The sequence below is a fragment of the Podarcis cretensis genome (assembly GCF_951804945.1).
Source record: "Podarcis cretensis genome assembly, chromosome: Z".
Classification (NCBI taxonomy): Eukaryota; Metazoa; Chordata; class Lepidosauria; order Squamata; family Lacertidae; genus Podarcis; species Podarcis cretensis.
In genome coordinates, this window is record NC_137184.1 from 24,149,358 (window position 1) to 24,168,994 (window position 19,637).

Genomic DNA, 19,637 nt, shown 5'->3' on the forward strand with positions numbered 1-19,637 from the left:
TAACTAAGCTTGTGTTACGTTCATACATAAATAGCAGAAAGTGCCCCTCGCCCCAGTAGTAATTTTTATGTACTGCTCTCAGAAGGTGGGATATTAGCAGCCCAGTAGAGGGCATTCTCTGGCAGCTCTATGGATTTATAAAGCCCTTCCCAAAGAGCTAAGTCTGGCACCTGCATTATATAGTTTTTGTGGTATGCTGAAGACACAGATCTTTAACCTGTCTTTGTCAGCATAGATTTGTGTTTTCATGACCCATCCTGTGACTGCAATTTGTTTTAACTGTTTTTAATATTGAATTTTAGCAAGACAAACAAGCCATCCCTTCCCCTGTCTGACTCTTAAATTTGTAAATTCGGATCGAGACCTGAATAACAAGGAACTGGTATGGCACCTTTTGACAGTGGCCCAGGCCACAACTACCAAGTTCTGGAAGGCTTTTGATCTCAATAATCTTGATTTTTTCTATTCCAAGGCCTGGCCCTTCTTGAAAAGATCTTGCATAAGCAAAAGTGTGGACTTCCGGGTTAGCGCCTCCGGCAATGGTGGAATTCCTCTGATCGGGAGGAACTTACTCCGTGGAATTCAGGGTCTGGCCGCCACGGCGAAGGCGGAGACCCACTAAAAATCGCAGGCGGGAGAAGCTGTGAACGTGGGATTTGGCTGGCACCTTTTGCGCCTCCCCTACTCGCGGGGAGACCCGGTTTCGGGGATCCAGAGCGATGTGGGGTGAGCGGCGCGGTGCTTCGAATTGACTGCTTCTTTCACGGAGTGAAGCCGCATTGCTGTTGCCGGAGAGCGCTGACTTTTTCCTGTGGACAATTTGATTCTAAACAACTACTCGTGAGTAGAACGGAAAATTGGATTTTTAAACGTCTTCATTTGGCACCGAAACTGGGAGGTTTCAAACAGGAAGTCCGCCTTCCCCTTTTGTAAATAGATTGAAGCAAAGAATTTGCAAGCTAAAGTCTTGGAAAGTCCTATGTAAAGGATTAAACTTCCATCGGCTAAAATTGTTAAACCCCCCTTGGAGGCAGGAGAAGAGGGGGGAAATTTTGGATCACATAAGCCTGCAGGAGAGAGTGAAGAAAGTTGGATCCCCACCGCTCTGAACCTGGAAATGGACTGCTAGTAAGACTGACGTTTTTGGGAAAGTTCATTGACTGTGACAGTTAGTTAAATAAGAGAAATACATTGCTATCATTGTCTCCTTCTGCGTTTAAAAAGGAGTAAAAGTAGCTGAAAATTGAAACTAATTTTACTGCTTGAACTGTGCTTAAAAGGATTGATACAAACAGAAATTGTTTCCCTCTAGAGGGAGCCTTTGAAATTGTTACAAGAGTTGGGCTGGTGGAATCTCCAGCTGCAAGAGAAAACCGTGAGATTGACCTTGGATTGCTTGAGAATGTCGACAGAAGAAGCCTTAGTGATTGCACTATGCAAGATAAGTGAGTCATTGGAACAGCTCCACAAGAAGACGGATGTGATGAATATTAAAATTGATATTTTGGGACAAAAAGTGACTACTTTGGGACAAAAAGTGAACATCTACACAGAAACTATTCAGGAACCGAAATGGTGGAGAAAGCGAGGGAGAAAGTTGTGGTTGTTGAACCTAAAGTAATACAAGTGAAGAGGGAGAGAGCCCCAGCCTTACAGAGGCAATTTGATGATTACAAGTTGTTGCCCTCTATGATTGAATTCAGAGAAAGTCAGATTGGAACCCTGCTTGGACTGGAGAAGGAAAGTTGGATAGATCACCTCATGCAGGGATTTACTGATCTTTGGGATCTGGACCTGAGTCAGGAGGAAATTGGAGTTGTGGGGACCTGCAGATTTGGAGGGACTTTGAAACACGTCCTGAAATATCTTTTGGATTTTAGTTTTAACCACGGAGATGTGGTTGACATGTCAAGAAGGAATAAAAACATTGTTAGGTTGGAGCTCCCCCGAGACCTACTCTTCAGCATCAAAGAAAGGAAATTAAGAACAAGATCAGCAGAAGACAAAGTAAAGTGTATGTACAAATACGAAGAAGATTTGCAGAAGGGAGCTGGAAAAGAGTTAAGAGCCTCGGACAGAAGATCACCAGGTTGATGGACTATATGGAATTGACGGAAATGACTGGCAGAATCCGAGACCAGGGAGAAGAGATGGTGGAAGAAGATTGGAAAAAGTTTAAAGTTTATTTATAGAAATAGGGTAAAATTAATGTGTTAGAAAAATGTTGGAATGAAATTATATGGCCTTAGTAGAAGTGTTATAAGGAGTTAAGCATAAATAAGTATTATAGTATTAATGGAAATAAGGTTAAAATAAGTTAAGATATTTATATGACAGAAAATAGTGAAAGATGGAAAGGATTTGCTGAAACAATTAATAGACGTGGAATACAAAAAGGGAGGTGAGAGGAAGTCGATGAAACAAGGGAATGAAAGATAAGGCATTGAAATGGTATGATGTATGTTTTTAAATTGTTTTTGTTCTGTTTTGTTTAGTTTAATGCGTTAATGTTGTGTGGTGTATTGTTTATATATTGTATTGTATTGTTTTTTCTTTCTTTTGTTTTTTTATTCTTTTTTCTCCTTTTCTTTTTCTTCTTGTTTGTAAGGTTTAAAAGTAATAAATATTATTTTTTTAAAAAAAAGCCATAAGCAAAAGTGCCCAGGGGCATAAGTGATCAAGATCCCTTCTTTGCCATTTGATCTCGTTTTATTTTTTTATATGCAAACTCAGGAATGTTAGGTACCACAGATCTATGCAAGTGTCCTAATTTATTACATCCCAGTGTTGTTTATTTCTTTGAAATGGACTGAGACCATGGAACCCTTTGGTAATTACAGACAACACATCCTTTCCCTCTCAGTAATGCTTTATTATTAGCTTAGGAAATCACAGCTGCATTCTACATTTGTTTATTGACAATTGTGACAACTAATCTTTGTTTTTTAAAAAAAAACAATCTTATTTCTTCTTTCTGTACAGTCATACCTCGGGTTAAATATGCTTCAGGTTGAGCTTTTTCAGGTTATGCTCCGCGGCAACTGGAAGTAATGGAACGTGTTACTTCCGGGTTTTGCTGCTTGCACATGCACAGACGTTCAAAATAACATCATACACATCCGCGGAAGCGGCGAATCGCGACATGCGCAGACGCGGGTTGCGTTCGCTTCAGGATGCGGACGGGGCTCCAGAATGGATCCCATTCGCATCCAGAGGTACCACTGTATTTGCCTCTTGTTGTTAATGAAAATACTTTGAACAAGGATTGAATTTTTAATTGTCATAATCCACCCTGGGTAGGCTGGTGAAGGTGTGGTAACAAATTTTATTACCATCCCTGACTTTTTTTTTTCAAAGATAAAAGTCATGTCTGTTCCTCCTCCCCACTTTTCTTCAGGCCCCAACCACTGCTGCCAAGTGGCCCTTAGATGGTTGTGCCATGCAGCCTGCAGACTGAAAAAGGCTAAGAGGCAAGGAATTGGACTTAGAACCTTTCACATGCAAAGCATGTGCATTAACGCTGCCCCCCCCCCCGACCTTTTCACCAGAAAACCACATAATTTCTTTCACAGTACTAGCAATCCAGGGGATGCAGAACTCTAAGAGACTTTCATAACTGCATGCCACTCTGCTGCAGAAGGATCTTTGCTCTGCTGGCAGCAATTGTTTATGATCCTTTTGGTCAGAGAGGGCTGCATGACTTCAACCTGTTATTGTGCACGTTTCGAACGCAGAAACACCTGATCACCAGTGTCCGAGAGTGTTCCAAAAGGTGGGTTCAGAAGATAGTTCAGTACAATTAAATTAAATTTGTCTTTAAATCTGATTTAGGCAGGCACAGCTCTGTGAGAGAGATTACAGCTAATGTTTATTTGCCAGCCAGGGAAAGTTGTTGTTGTTTTTGTTTTTTTTACAAGCCCAAGAGGCTGCAAAATTGAAAAATTCCTCCTAACAAATTAATTAGTCTGTAAGCATCCTTCAGCTTTTTGTAGGTAACACATTAGACATGTGGGGAGGACAAAGGAGGAGGCTTCTCTATAGCAGAATCCCTTTTTCCTTCTGACTTTGGAGACAATGACAGCAGCACACAGGTTCCTTGGGGGTGAATGTCGTTTGCTGCCAGCATTGGCCAAGGCCAATTAAGGATGATCAAAAGCTCCTTCCTAAATATTCTAGCCTCCAGCTTGTTCATAATCAAATTAAACCATAAAAACTGCATTTAGCAGTCGATTTTCTGGTCCTTTGAGGTGCTGCTGCTGGAGTTGGGCAGATGTAATGTTCCCAGTCCCTTCACCCTGGGTCAGAGATAGGGACTGCAATCTCTACATGGTGGCAAACCATGAGCTCCTTGGAGAAAATGTGGTGTGTAAATGCAAGTAATTATTATTATTTGCTTGCATAAAGCTTATGCAGAGTATGCCTGGTTTTATTGATCACGTGTTCCGATTTGTTTGTCAGGAGGTTATATGACAGTGAGCATTCAGCCTGATTTGTTTGTGCTGTGTTTATATATCTTCCTGTTATTCATTCATCCAATGACACCAAGGTTGCAGGTTCGATCCCTGTATGGGACAGCTACATACTCCTGTATTAGTGGGGGTTGAACTACATAATCCTCCAGGTCCCTTCCAACTCTACAATTCTCTGATTCTATCATCCACACTTTCAGAGCATTTCCCTGTCACTTTCCTAACTACAATTAGTCATGGTTTTTAAAAAGTGAATTTGTTGTGTTAGTATGACAGAGAACTTTAATACATTTTAATTACTCAAATCAAAATCTTCAGTATTCCCTTGAATCCCCCCTGCAAAATATTGACAGCTGACCTTAAATACAGAGAGTAAAGCCAATAGAGCAAGTCCTATTAGTGGGACTTAATTCTCAGGAAACATGCAGGGGTTTGTGCTAGGCAAGTATGTTGGCCATATGTCTCTCTTTGCATTGGCCAAACCTTTCTTTGAAGGCATCCTACTTTTCAGAATGAAAAGAAATCCCAACATTCCTGACCATTGGCCATGCTGGCTAGGGCTGATGGGAATTGTAGCCCAACAGTGTCTCAGGGTCATCAGCGTGGTACAGACAATACTGGGCAAGGTGGATCAATGGCTTGACTCAGAAGTTTCCTATGTCCCTGTGCACATTTGACAATCTGCCCAATGAGACATTTTCAAGCATTATACCACCACTTGGAGCCTCCACCACATAACAAAAACAAAAACTTTGTGGCATCTTAACATATCTTAACATAAACATTATGGCATAAGCCTGCATATGACAAAGTGAACTAGCCCTGTAGAAGCTTGTGTCATAACAAAATTTCTTAGCCGTTCTCTGTTGTTTATTCTGCAACCCACTCACATAGCCTGCCTCTTTGGAATTCGTTATGCAGACACATTTCCAGTATGGCTGTCATTGTGTTTGAATTGTAGCATTGTAGTCCATTCTGTTGTTCTTGAGTTACACAAAATGCAGCCATCCTCCCATCTGATTGAAATGCCAGGCCCCTCGCTGAATGATGATTTAATAAGTTCCATGAGCAATCCTGGCCGTCACAGCAAATTTCAGCAATGGAGTGGTGTGAATCAGCAATGGAGAAGCAAAACACACCAAAGAGCTTTCATTTCCAGGTCAGGTTCTCAGCCTTAGTTGCTGGAAGGATCTTTCTTTTTCCTCCCACGATTTCTCCTTTCTGAACAAGCTCAACATTTATTGGCTATGTGGATGCAAAGTGAGCTAACTAATAGGTTAACACCCTTCAGTTAAGAAGAAACACTCATCAATAGTGCCTGTTTTTTGTTTTTTAAAAAAGACAAATAAAATTTCCAGATTTTATTTTTTAATTTAAAAGCAAGCACTTACAAAACCTGTGAGTAGCAGGCAATGGCCTCATTTGGATGTAGCAGTAAATTATGATTTAGTATTAAATAGGTTTGCGATATTGAAGAGCAAAAAGGGGACACATTTTCTGTGACACATTTGTAGGTGGGCTGGGGGGGAATAGTAGTAATAAGATAAAAGGTGTATTGAAATATTTAATAATGGTAATAAAAATGAAAATGGAGAGTGATAAATAAGAGATGTCAGTTAAAGTGGAGTAGAAAGAGAAGGGGAGATATAGTTAAAAGAAGAAGAGGATTTCCCCCCCCCCCCAGAAATGGAAGAAAAGGGGGAAAATGATTAAAAATACAAAAACAAACCAAAAATAGGGAGGATTTTTTTAAAAAATATATATATATGTAAGGATGAGGATGGTACTGCTGCATCCAGAAGTTGGAGCCATTACTGAGGCAGCATCCTTGAGGGCTCAGGCTTTCCCCATGGGTGCTGGCATATTCAGTCTCCTCTGCACTCGCCCACCAAAATGTAATAATAATAATAATAATGTACCAAACCAAGCAACTGAAGGCAAACAAAACAAATTACTGATGGGGGGGTCTGATCCGTAGTAGCAGGCAGCTGTGGTCCTGGGGCAAGCAGTGGCAGGAGCCACTGCGCTCTCTCCCCAGAACCTCGCCGGTCTCATTTTGCGGCCTCAGCTTTCTTGTGGCGGGTTGGCTTTCTCCAGCAGCACAACCATTATGTCCCTCACACACCTTCACAGATTACTGGGCTTGGAGCATGTTGGGGACTCGTGCTCCACATTGCCACACAGGAGCACCCTAGGGATGTGGCTAGGGCTTCCCTGCATACCCAAGCCCCACTAGAGCAAGCCGGTTCCCAGCCGGGAAAGCCCTTTCCCCTGTGCTGCTCCTGCTCTTCCATGCCCTGGTGCCAGTCATGCTTCTCCGGCTGCTCCTGTTCGTCCTGCTTGGTCTGGGCCAGGCACCGTGGCCGGGAGGTGTCTCAATAGCCTGGGGAGCCTTGGTAGCACAGTGGTAGCAGCCATTTGGAGGAGAGGCCACAGGTGCAGGTCTAGGAAGGAGACCCGTGGTGCCCATACAGACGCTTCAGGTTACAGACTCTGCTAACCCAGAAATAGTACCTCAGGTTAAGAACTTTGCTTCAGGATGAGAAGAGAAATCACGCAGCAGCAGCGCGGTGGCAGCAGGAGGCCCCATTAGCTAAAGTGGTGCTTCAGGTTAAGAACAGTTTCAGGTTAAGAACAGACCTTCAGAACAAATTAAGTTCTTAACCTGAGGTACCACTGTATAAGGTGCTGAGCAAAGGCCCCAGTGACGAAGGAATGGCGGGGGTGCAGAGCGGGAACCCTGCTTCTGCAGCCCTGTGCACTGTGCAGCTGCAAAGCACACTGCTTACCTGGGTGTGCCCTACTGGCCATTGTGCTCCTCAATGGCAGCATCCTTCTGGAGTGGGGCTGGCCTCCCCTGCTGGCAAAGGGAGATGAAGACAATGAGGGCCATAAAGCTCCTGCCTCCGCTGCTGAATTTGGCCTGCTACCAAACCAAAAAACCCCAGACATTTTGCCAAGTTTTAAAAATCCTCCTGGACACAAATTTTACTCCTGAAAAAGAGGACGTGTCCAGTGAAAACCTGACATATGGCAATTACATGACTAGGCCACATGCTCCTCCTTTCCACTCTCTTCCCTTGAAGGAGGGCTCCAGTGGGTTGGGGAGGTCTATGCTGTAGTTGAGGCAACCTGACAGTGAAGGTCCTGGGCATGATTGAAGCATGGGGTTTTCCCCTCAACCCACTCTCCAACTCACCCATCTCTGCAACAACAGCCGTGACTTCTGCCACCCTTGCCTCCCTCTCTACAACTATTGGAGCAATCCTTGACACTTCCATGGTGCCTCATGTACCAGCTTCCGCAGCACAGTCAGACACTAGGAGGAGGCCTATACAGAGGGGGGGCCCTGTCCAGCACTCAGGGGGCAGAGACCCCCTCCTGTCTAGATGCAAGAGGCTCCTATACCAAGCATAGTGATGGATTGCGGAAATGCTTGCTGCGCTAAGTTGAGTCCGCCCTGTTCCTTTATATAGAATAGCAAGGGTATGTGTCATTGTCGGATCAACATCTAAGCCTTGGGAGCTAATTCACTTGCCTTTGTGTAGCTGAACCTTGGATTAATTATGTGCATTCCCTGTTGTGCCTTAACCAGCGATTTGCATATGTATTGTAGGAATCTGGATATTAAAGCCTTTGAAAAGAATCCTCCTTCAAGCTCTTGTTTTTCAGCAACTGGGAGCCAGGTGTCAGAGGCAGTTGCCTGGGTCAGGTAAGTAATAACTCAAAAGGTGCCGGTGAAGTTAACTCTTTATTCGAAGAAACAAAACAGCTCAAGCCTAATGAGCCTAGTAACTTTCCACAGTGAGGCAGTTGCAAGGACTGAAGGTCCCCACCTTCCCACAGTTCCCTAAATCTCTGTCCTGGATCCTTCTCAAGCAACCCAAGTCTCCTCCTTCTTGCCTCTCTTTCATCCGTTCTCTTCATTCCTTTTCACGCTCTGGGAGACCAGGATGGTTGCAGCTGGAGGGGGAGACCCTCTGGCTTCTTCAACAGCTTACCTGATCTCTGCCTTGTGCCCTCTCCCTCCTCTAGCCTCCGCATCTGCCTCTGCTTTTAGATTGCTCTCTGCCCCAGTCTCTTCCTGTTCACTAAGCCCTGTTGCCTCTTTAGCTTCTGACACATCCTCCCAATCTTCTCCCTCTGACCACTCATTGTCATCCCACCAGTAATCCCCTGGCTTCCTCCCTTGTGGGTTACCCAGCTGGTGCCTCCCACCATGCTTCTGCATCCAGCCAGTCCATGGCCCTAGGATAGTCGCCTTCGTCCCACTTCATGTTTTAAGCCATCCCCAATTCCCAAAGTAGCAAAAAGCTCTAGGTGCCACATTGCATTGCGCTTTAGAGTTGTAGTGTCATCGTGCATTTTATTTTGTTTATTTGTTTTTATGAACAAAATTTGTACACTGATGAATTGTAACTAAAACCCATAACCTACGTGTATGTGTACAAGACATAACGGGAGTAAAAGTCCTAAAAAGTGTGGGCAAGGCACAAGAGTGCATGGTTTGCCTCCCCATGATCAAGAGCGGCTAAAAGAGGCAAGTGTAATGGCAACTTCCATGTAGGAGAAGTCTCAAGTGGCGTGCGCAAATTCCATCGAAGGTACATAAGCATAGGGGTCACAGTCCTACTGCTGCTTCAACTGCTTTGTGAGGACACAAACCAGGGAGAGTTAATGCCTGCTACGTAGTTCCTAGAAGTGTGTGGCAGTGTGTATTCAGTGCTTAGGAGCTGCTGTGTGTGCTTTTGTCAACAAGAATAACTATCTGTCGTTTGCCCTCCTTGACTGGAAGTGAGCAGGACACTCCACTGCTCCTTGGGGAAACATAAACACCACCAACAAAAACATTTCAATAAACCATTATGCTATCCTGGGAGATATATGTTTATCACTCTTTCTAATAGCGAACTCAGCTGCTGAGTGCTGACATTATAGCCATAACACTGTTCTGCCACCTCTGCATTTCATCTCTCTGCAGCAAGTTGGCAATGCCAGTGGCAATGTGAAAAGCCTGACAGCAGAGGGCCTGTGTGGCCCACGTAAACATCACATAAGGGATTGGGAAAATGATTTTTCTGGAATGGAATGTCATTAAATTTTCCATCATTACTGACTGGGTCAATATATAGCACAGTGGCAGGAACAGCTGGGGGTGTTTCTCCATAGAGCAGCTCCCTTTCAATCAAGGCCCGGTGTGCAGCAGTGGCTCGAACCTTTTGGTGTGCTTAAATTGATTTTCAAAAAGAATATCATGCATCTTGTTACAACAGCACAGTGTTACTTCACTATAGACTTAACAAAAGTCACTTCCACTGACACAGTATTAATCATAGCAGTTCTTTCTACTCATAACCGCAAAGATTATTGATCTAAATATGCCTGTTTATCTCAAAAACCAAGAACAAGCAAGCAACGGCACTCTTACTACACAAACACCTGTGATTCATATTCAGTAACAGTGGTGGGACAAAGGGCCTCCCAAGTACTTCACAGCAGGGACAGTGATCTCATCTCCTGGCAGGCTATCTGCAACCCTCTGTGTACTAAATAGATAGGTTTTTCTCAGAGAGAAATTTACAAAATAAGCTAACCAGAGGAAGAGGTACATTACATGAGCATGCATGGCCAGTGTTTAGAACTGCCACAGTTCATTTTGAAAAATAATAAAGTCTCTTTCTTATGACTAACCAAAATGTCATAAAGTAGTGAGCAAGCTTTTGAGTCCACAAGAATTCTTCATAGGATCAGATGTTGGATAAAGCTGAGTGGCAGCTATTTAAGTCATCACGTCTGCACTGGCTAACTAACTAACTAACTAACTAATTTATTTATTTATTTATTTAATTTGTGTCCTGCCCTTATGCCGTAGATTTCAGGGCGGTTCACAACATAAAAGTACAAGATAAAAACACAAAAATCATAATAAAACCAGAAAAAACCGCCTACAAACCAATAACCCCCTCCCCAGACTCATCAGAAGGGGCACTGCTATGGGGACTGCTATGAAGAGTGCCCATGCTTTAGAATTTACCACTATGTTGCAAAGTAGCATATTAAAATGGTGTGTGTTGGTTTTACTGACCATTAATTTTAATTTCTTTTTGGTTACAGTGGTACCTCGGGTTGAGTACTTAATTCGTTCTGGAGGTCTGTTCTTAACCTGAAACTGTTCTTAACCTGAAGCACCACTTTAGCTAATGGGGCCTCCTGCTGCCGATGCACCGCTGGAGCACGATTTCTGTTCTCATCCTGAAGCAAAGTTCTTAACTCGAGGTACGATTTCTGGGTTGTCTGTAACCTGAAGTGTATGTAACCTGAAGCGTATGTAACCCGAGGTACCACTGTAATTCTATATTCTGCTATTTTTGATTATGTTAAATGTTATTGGGCATGTGCTTTTTGAATTATTTAGATTCATTGTTGCTTTATTGTTTGGCTTTAAGCTTTGCATATTTTATATTTGTTATATATTTTCAGTTCTGTAAATCACCCTGGATGATGATTATGATTAATTTTTTAAAAATAATATCACCACCACCACCACCAAGACCCCTTACTTGGACAACCTGCTTGAGTGTGTAGCAACTGCATTTCAACTACTCTTTGATGAGGCTGATTTTCTTGATCTCTTTCAATTGGACTTTAGACCTTGTTTTGGCACACTCTTTGTGCATCCTGATGGGTGACTTACCCTGGAATACCAACAGGGGCAATATGACTCTGTGATTTCTCTAAGATCTCTCAACAGCTTTCAGTGCTACCGACCCTTCTGGATTGTATTTTTAAAGTACTGTACATGGAGGTCCTGTTTCTGTCCAGATGATCAATTTGAGAAACTATTGTTGAGAGACCACTGCTCAACAACTTGGGATTTATGATTTTGGGGGGACGGGGTCCTATAGGGTTCAACCGTGTCCCTTATGCTTTGTAACACCTGCATAAAACCATGGTGTAAAGTCATCTGGAGATTGGGAGTGAGGTATCATCAATATTCATTTCAGTTTTCCAAGTGTGGAGTAAGTTCTGGGGAAATAAAACAGGCACCCCTATAAAAAGTACAATATAAGAAATATGGACATAAAGAGTATTCAATTTACATAGGGACCGCTTACCAGCGGGAAGGTAAACGGCGTTTCCGTGTGCGGCTCTGGCTCGCCAGAGCAGCGATGTCACTCTGGCCACGTGACCCGGAAGTGTCTCCGGACAGCGCTGGCCCCTGGCCTCTTAAGTGAGATGGGCGCACAACCCCAGAGTCTGTCAAGACTGGCCCGTACGGGCAGGGATACCTTTACCTTTACCTATGCCACTTTGATACATTTTGTAAAAAGCAATATATAAATCTTTAAATAAACAAATTCCATAAATTGGATTGAAATAGTTCTACCCATTAAAGACTGGTAATCAGACAGTCCCCAATATGTGCTTGAAGTGTCTTAATAGTGTACTTACGTCTCCAACATTGCCCACAATTTAAATGCTATATTTTACTCATTCTAAAACGGTATTAGAGCATGTTGGATTTCACAACTGTTTCTTTAGTTTTTGCATAAATCACAGTTACAGAAGAATATTTCCATATCCTTTCCCAGGTCTTATCAGTAATGCTACTTGCTATGCAGATCAGGGTCACCAACTATTTAGAAGCATGCAGTTTTGGATTTTGGAATGTGTGTTGTGGGGATGGCCACCCCTTCTGGTCTCATTTATTCCCCCCCCCCCAGCCCCACCGGAAAAAGAGAGAAAGTGTGTGTGCACAGCTTTTTCAAGAAGGCTAGGTAAAAATTATACCCAGTAGAATTAATATCAGACATAGAGTTGAAAGAGGAAGTAGGAAAGAGGACTGCTGTAATTTCCTCTTTCAGCCCTATACTTCACAAGAGAGGAGAAAGTTACCGCTCTCACTACCTCATGACCAAGGGAACATGGAGGTGGTGGGGACTTAGTGGCTTCATGGGCACCAGGGGAAGACGTGAGGGCAACATTACACCAACAATTGTCATGCTGGTGACTGCTGATGTAGATTCTTCTCCCTTCCCTTTTGTAAAAAAGTAAAAATTCATTCAGTTGAGTAGCAACTATTTGTACAATTTACTCACTAGAGCTTTCTGGATCTTGATATTACTCCCCCCATTAGCAAAACAGGAGTCCTACATGCAGGCATGCTGAAGTGGAAGGGGAAAAGAGGTAAGATGGGTTGTGAGTCTTGTAAACTGTAGAGACTAAAACAGTATGAAAAAAGACCAGGTTTTGTTGTCATTTATGTCATTTAAAAAAGAGAACAAGGCCACACTCCATACCTAAACAAAACTCCACAGGGATAAAGGACTGCAGATGTGCTCTGTCATCATGGTGAATGTAAGCAGCAGAGAGTATCACACAGGTGCACATCCATATCCTTTGGGAGTTGGCAGTTAGACTGAAGAGATGCCAGCCCCCTTCTGCCTGCTTCCATTCAGCCTTGAGTCCAAGGGTAGAGGGAGTATATGCACCCTTAGAAATGCCTTGACTCAGTTCTTCTTCCATATGATTCTCTAAGCTGAAAGTCTGCTTCCTTCCCTATAGACCAGTGGTGGCGAACCTTTGGCACGCATGCCAGAGGCGGCACTCAGAGCTCTCTCTGTGGGCACACGTGCCATCACCAAAGCAGGGCCGTTGCTGGGGGTTGGCAAAGTGGCTGGCCACTTCCCCCCCATGCTGCTGCATGCGGGAAACGCTCCCTAGAGCATGCGCTCCCCACAGCGTCGTCGGGGGGGAGTTGCGCACCCACCAACCAGCTGGCACGGGTCTTTGGGTGAGAGAGAGAGAGTGCGCACACAAAGGGACACGCTTGCGATTCGCTCACCACACCTCCTGATCCGGGCTGGGAGGGAGGAGCGCCACCCCTGGTCTAGGCGGACAGTGCTCTCCGTCTCCTCGGGGCTCCTAAAAGATGCGAGCAAGAGATTCTCTGCGGCAATAGTGCAGGTGATTGGTGGCTGTGTCAAGGACTGTTTTCGATTGGCTGCCATTGTGGCAATTGGGCGATTGATTTGCGGCTGCTGGCAGCGAGTGTGGAGATGATTGGCGTCTTCCGCGACTTGTGCGATTGTAAGAATCTGTGTGGCTGGTGAGCAATTTTCGGCAACCCCCCCCCCCAAAAAAGCTCAACAACTTTGGAACCCCCCCCAAACAGCTGAACAACTCTGGGCAATCCCCCCCCACACACACACTCAAAAGCTCTTAGTATACCAGTGACCAAAATTGTGGAATCTTCTGGAAAAAGTATATTTCCAAGGTTTGATGGCTCATAACACTACTTTTTTTTGGAGTAATACCAGTGATTTTTTTCTGTGGGGATGCAGACCCTAAACATTTTGTGAATTTAATGGGAGAAGAAATTCACTGTATTTATTTTCCCCGATGGTGATTTTCTTGAGTCAAAATGAGAGTATTCCTAAACAGTTTTAAGAAAAAAAGCACTGAGTTATACCATAAAATTATATATCAATGGAAAGGGTTACATAAACCCTAATGTATGAGTTGTTTTTTCTAAACTAAAACCTCAGTATTCAGGTTAAATTGCTATGTTGGCACTTTGCGATAAATAAATGGGTTTTGGGTTGCAGTTTCAGCACTTGGTCTCTAAAAGGTTTGCCACCACTGCTATAGACCCTCTCTGGTGCTGAGATCAGCAGAGGGGGCCCTCTTGTTAGTTCCTCCAATCTCAAAGTCTGGGAGGCAGGTAGCAACCCAGGAAAGCGTTTTCTCTGTGGCATCCCTTAAGTTATGGAACTCCCCACGTTCAGAGAATGCTGAAGATTCACCTCTTTATCCTGAGGTGTATATTCCCTTAACAAAATAACTGGTTTCCTCTTAGAGATTCTACCCTCATCTATACAGGACCACAGGTTTGGAAGGGATGCATGGACACCATCCATACTGACTCCCCCCCCCCACAAAAAAACCCCTTATAACATTGGAACACTGCTCATGCACCTGCGTGGAAGTTTCGGATTTCGGCAAGTCCCTGCTGAGGCACTCAGAAAACCTGGCAGTGCCACTCAGGGCATGGGATGTGGATATCTGTGAGCAGCAAGAAAGTTCTTCAACAATGTAGTAGATTTTGTTCTCACCCTAATCCTTCATGGTTTAGTCTACTCTGTGCTATAGAAGTGAAGGGGAAGGCGGAGGCATTTAAAAGGGCAACCATACAATGGCTTTCATTCAGATGCTGAGAGAGTTAACTCTGCCCCTTAAGCAGTTAATACATAATACATAATACATTTTAATGCTATACTAATTGTTTCACATCAGAGGGTAAGACATAAATTATAACCCATTGGGCTTTAATTGCATGTTCTTACATTGTTGCTAATTATCCTTTATTCCTGAAAAAGAGAGCTTTAGAATGTTTAATTTTGGATTCCAAGAAATAAAAGGTACTTCCAAAGAGGTTATTCTTATCAGATGTGTGCTGCATCTACATTTGAATATTTTCAGGAAATTTCAGTCCATTCTCAAACTAGGACTTTGCTTGCCTTGACCTCAGTGCTGAATTTTTCAAAATATATGGTGTTGAGAGTTTGCAATGAAACTATATTCAACGTGTAGAATCCTTTTCTTGTCCTGTGATCCTAGCTGTTTGTATGTGGGGATGGCTTCAGATACTCAGTGCTGCAGGGCATACTCTTAGAAATGCTCTTCACATTTCCCACTCCAGGGACAAATGTAACTTCTGCATGGTCTGAAGGCAAAGCAATCTCACATTTTGGAAGGTGGGTGGTGTGGAGCTTTGCAGGGCATCCATGTACAGCACAATGTGTAATCTGGAACAGAGAAGATGGCAACTGTTAATCCTTCAAAGGTCCTAAGGAGTCTCATCTGGTCACTGCCAGCTCAGCCTCTTCCAGGTAGTCTCTGGATTAGGGGTAGGCAACCTAAGGCCCGGTGGCCGGATGCGGCCCAATCGCCTTCTCAATCCAGCCTGTGGACGGTCCGGGAATCAGCATGTTTTTACGTGAATAGAATGTGTCCTTTTATTTAAAATGCATCTCTGGGTTATTTGTGGGGCATAGGAATTCGTTCATATTTTTTTTCAAAATATAGTCTGGCACACCACATGGTCTGAGGGACAGTGGACCAGCCCACGGCTGAAAAAGGTTGCCGACCCCTGCTCTGGATCATTGTTTGCTGCCGGATCTCCTGAGTAGACCCTTCCTCCTAAGTAGACCCTTGGTGATCTAGCGTAGAGTGAGCTGAATCAACTTTCAAAAATGAAGGGTGCTAAAAAGGTATAATGTGACTTGGGAATTCAAAGATATTTTGGTTAAATTAATATTATTTAGTTTTGCTTGGTAAGTTACATTTGTGTAAAATTGCATATAAAGCATTAAAAATGATTGCCAGGTACTTGGTATTATTATTAGCATTAGCATTAACATCTGACATTTTCAGAAGCTAAGATTTAAATTATTTGGTTTTTTGAAAGCATTTTATGTGCTTCTTAATCTAAATGTTGTCCAGTCACAAAAATAACAGCGCGGCTGATGGTCAGGGATGATGGGAGCTGTAGTCTAATAGCTCCTGGAGGGGCCACAGGTTCCCTATCATTGATACAGACAACATGCACAACTTGTGATACATTTGGGACAGAAGGAAAACAACAAATCAATTCTAATAGAAGGGGATAAAAGCTCACATATTAACACCCCCCTTCAAATAAGCATCCCCAGAAATATGCCAAACAACTGGTAAAAACTGTCAAAAGGCAGTAAGTTGAGCTGCAAAGGTCTGACAGCAGTGCTCTACCCCCCCCTTCTTTTTTCTTTTTTCTTATGGTGAAAGAGCCTCTTTCTCCAATGAAAGGAACATAATCACTTTTCAAGGGTGAGGCATTTAATTTATTCCACAGGGATTCGTTTCAATCCTTTTCGAAAGCTAATCTCTGCTTTGAATTCCTGGTGTTTGCCATTGAGGAAGGGCACACGTAAGAGCCTGCTCAAACCTCCCTTCCCTTTTAAAGCCATGTCTGAAAAAGATTATTTTCCTCCTGCAGCTCCATTTTCGATTTGGTCTGAGTCAAATCGCTGGATGACCCTGGGAATAGCTGGCTTCACTGACAGAGCTTTTCCTGAGTCTGCTGACATCCTTTCTGATGTGGTAAATAAGTCACAGGAACCATAAAAACCAAGGGCTTGGTTTTTTGTTTTGTTTTTCTGCTTTAACACATGGGCCACATTTAGAGTTCATCTCAATCCAGGGGAAAATTTAAGCTTAGAACACGGACAAGACACCTTTTTTAAAAAATCCACCCTGATCTGCCCCTGGGATATCTCATTTGCCCTCCCCATCATTGAGGCAAGAACAGTGGAGGGGCAACAGTGGCTCCTACACTTGTTGGGAGGGGGCTTCAGATGGTGGACTACTCTCTCTGCCCACAGACTTCAAAATCCTATGTCCTCTGGGGTGCCCTTCTAGGATTGCACTCAAAGCATGCATAGAATACTTTATTATTTCAGGACGGCACATATTCACAAGAACATTAAAAGAGTTCTACTGGATCAGGACACAGACCCATTTACTCCAGCTTCCTTTTCTCACAGTGGCCAACCAGATGTCTATGGAAAGCCCTGAGGCTGGCTTGAGTGCAACAGTACTCTCCCCGTGTGTGATTCCTAGCAACTGGTATTCACTGGTTTCCAGTACAGGTAGAACATAACCACCATGGCTAGTAGCCATTGATAGCCTCATCCTCCATGAATTTGCCTAATCCTCTTTTAAAGCTATCCATGTTGGTGGCCATTCCCAACTATGAATTCCTTAGTTTAAATATGTGTGTTATGTGGTGAAGTACTTTCGTTTTGTCCTGATTCTTCCAACATTCAGCTTTGTGGAATGGCTCAAAGTTCTAGATTTATGGAAGAAAAATTATCCACTTTCTCTAAACCATGCATTTATTTCCCCTTATCATGCACCACCCCTTATTTGCCTTTTTTTCTCTCCACCACCACTATTTTCCAATATAACAAAACTGCAACAACAAGAACTGAGTCTAAATGCATGATACAATTACCACTGGGTGCATTACATTAACCGTGCAATATTATTTCAGACACACTCTTTGTTTTTAAAAAAATAACACTCCAATTAATAACAAATCAAATCTTGCCACACATAATACAAATAATAAAGCCAATTATACATTCCAAATTATATAATTTAAAGGGACTTCCCATGTTCTGGCTGGTCAGGAGAAAATCTCATAATCATAAAGTATCATAAATCCGATATCCGATCTTATCCTTTATCTTATCATAACAGTCACTGGTATGCGACTTTCAATCGTATTTAACAAATCCATATGTATATTAGCATGCAAGAGGAATTTTATTTATTCTTCCTGTTGTTTTCATCAGATGTTTCTGGTGCAGTCCCCCTCAGAGGTCCCTTTTCATTCCACGATCTTATCTTACATGAGCTTCCAGGACTCTGAGCTGTCTTCCAGCTTTCCTTTGTCTATCACAATTTAAAATACAACAATCCTTCAAATCTTTTAATGAACTGGTGTTTTTCAAATCCGAATAAGGGTCTTCCATAGGGGGCAAAGCCATAAGGTATATTTCACAGTTAGTAATTGTTTGGTTCCTCTACAGTCCAAGCTTTGCTCCCCCCCCCCCGGGCCCTAGGGGAAGCTTGCAAAGATCAAAGATTCACCTTCACTTTGATATTAATCCATATACGACAAGAATCCATGCAAGCAAATGTAGTTTCTTATGTGAAATATTTCCCAGTTGTAATCCATCGGTTGTGTTCAACCCCTGTAGAGAGGCCCTTTCTTTTTCTAATGCACCAACATTTACGCCATTTTATCATTCCAAGCCGAAAGTATATCTACTCATGTTTTTGTACAAAGTCCTTTCATATATTGCCAGTTCCAATTAGAGCCCTCCACAGAGGGCCACACCATAAAGCATCAAATTCTCAAGTTTTTGTACAGTTCCTCTTGCATTCCGTTTAGTTAATTAAATCTTTCTTAGTGAGGCTTGCCAAGTCATGAAGTAATAAGTATAGAAAAGAAACAGATGCTCACCTCACATAAATCGTAGCAAAATGACGAAAATCCTTTCCAGATCAGAACCGTAACACTTCTTTCCAGAGCACGCCTGTTTCAGGGTCCGAATTCAATTATTTTTTAAGGAACAGGAATACTCTCTCTCATGGTGCCAGCAATGGAGAGTTTCCAATTTGTGCAGTGCTAAACACCCAGCATCCCTGCCCCTGCATTCCATTGTAGTGAGCAGCAGATGAGAAGTCCCCCCCCCTGCCCTGGGGGGTTGCCAGGGATAATTACCCCCATATTATTCTTAATAAATTGCATGACTGGAGTCTGGTGCTATGGGAAAGCTGCCAAACGCCACGGTGATCGTACCAGAAGCCATTTCACACACACTCTTAAGCACATTACTAGTTAATATAGCTCCTGCACTGATGGGTTTGGGTTGTCAGTGAGATAATTTTTATTTCCATCCCCTATATATGAAAAAAAGGAAAACCAGGTTTCATCTAAAGTGTCTCTCTTTGCAATACCTTTTATCATCCTTCTATGTCTATTGAGGTGTTCAGAGATAACTACAACCCACTCATTGCTGAACCATATTTCTAGTGGCTGTTCAGCCTCGGATTTCAAAAACATGCCAGCAGGTGGCTGTCATCAGGAAAAAAAACGAGTCTATGCCAGATATTGAAATCTGGGTTTTTATTTAGTGAAAGTAGGACTAGTGCTAGAGATAAGTTGCAGGCCCTCCAAGTGTCCCTATTTTCCAGGGACATCTCTGATTTAGAGAAGCTGTCTGGGTTTCTGATTTGATCCCGAAATGTTCCACTTTTCCTTAGGATGCCACCATTTTCATTGGAAAAAATAGTAAAATTATCATTATGGCATGGGACGTCTCTATTTTCCTTGGATAAATGTTGGAGGGTATGAAGTTTTTAGTGATCTTGGAAATGGTGTCAGAAACAGTGGTCCAAAACATTCACAACTTTGTAAACAGATAAACAACTACACAATTTTATGAAGACATCTAAAGGCAGCCCTGTATAGTTTTTAATGGTTTAATGGTTCATATTTCATTGTGTTTTTATATTATGTTGAAAGCCACCCCAAGTGGCTGGGGCAACCCAGGCAGA

General features: G+C 42.9%; 1 long non-coding RNA gene across 2 annotated transcripts in view; it reads left to right on the forward strand.

Moving 5' to 3' along the window:
• Window positions 1-19,637, forward strand: part of LOC307207709 — a 57,277-nt gene that overhangs the window by 2,935 nt on the left and 34,705 nt on the right. For both annotated transcript variants that reach the window (XR_013834777.1, XR_013834778.1), the window contains exon 2: window positions 8,086-8,181. This is a non-coding gene — a long non-coding RNA (uncharacterized lncRNA). The remainder of the gene's footprint in view (window positions 1-8,085; window positions 8,182-19,637) is intronic.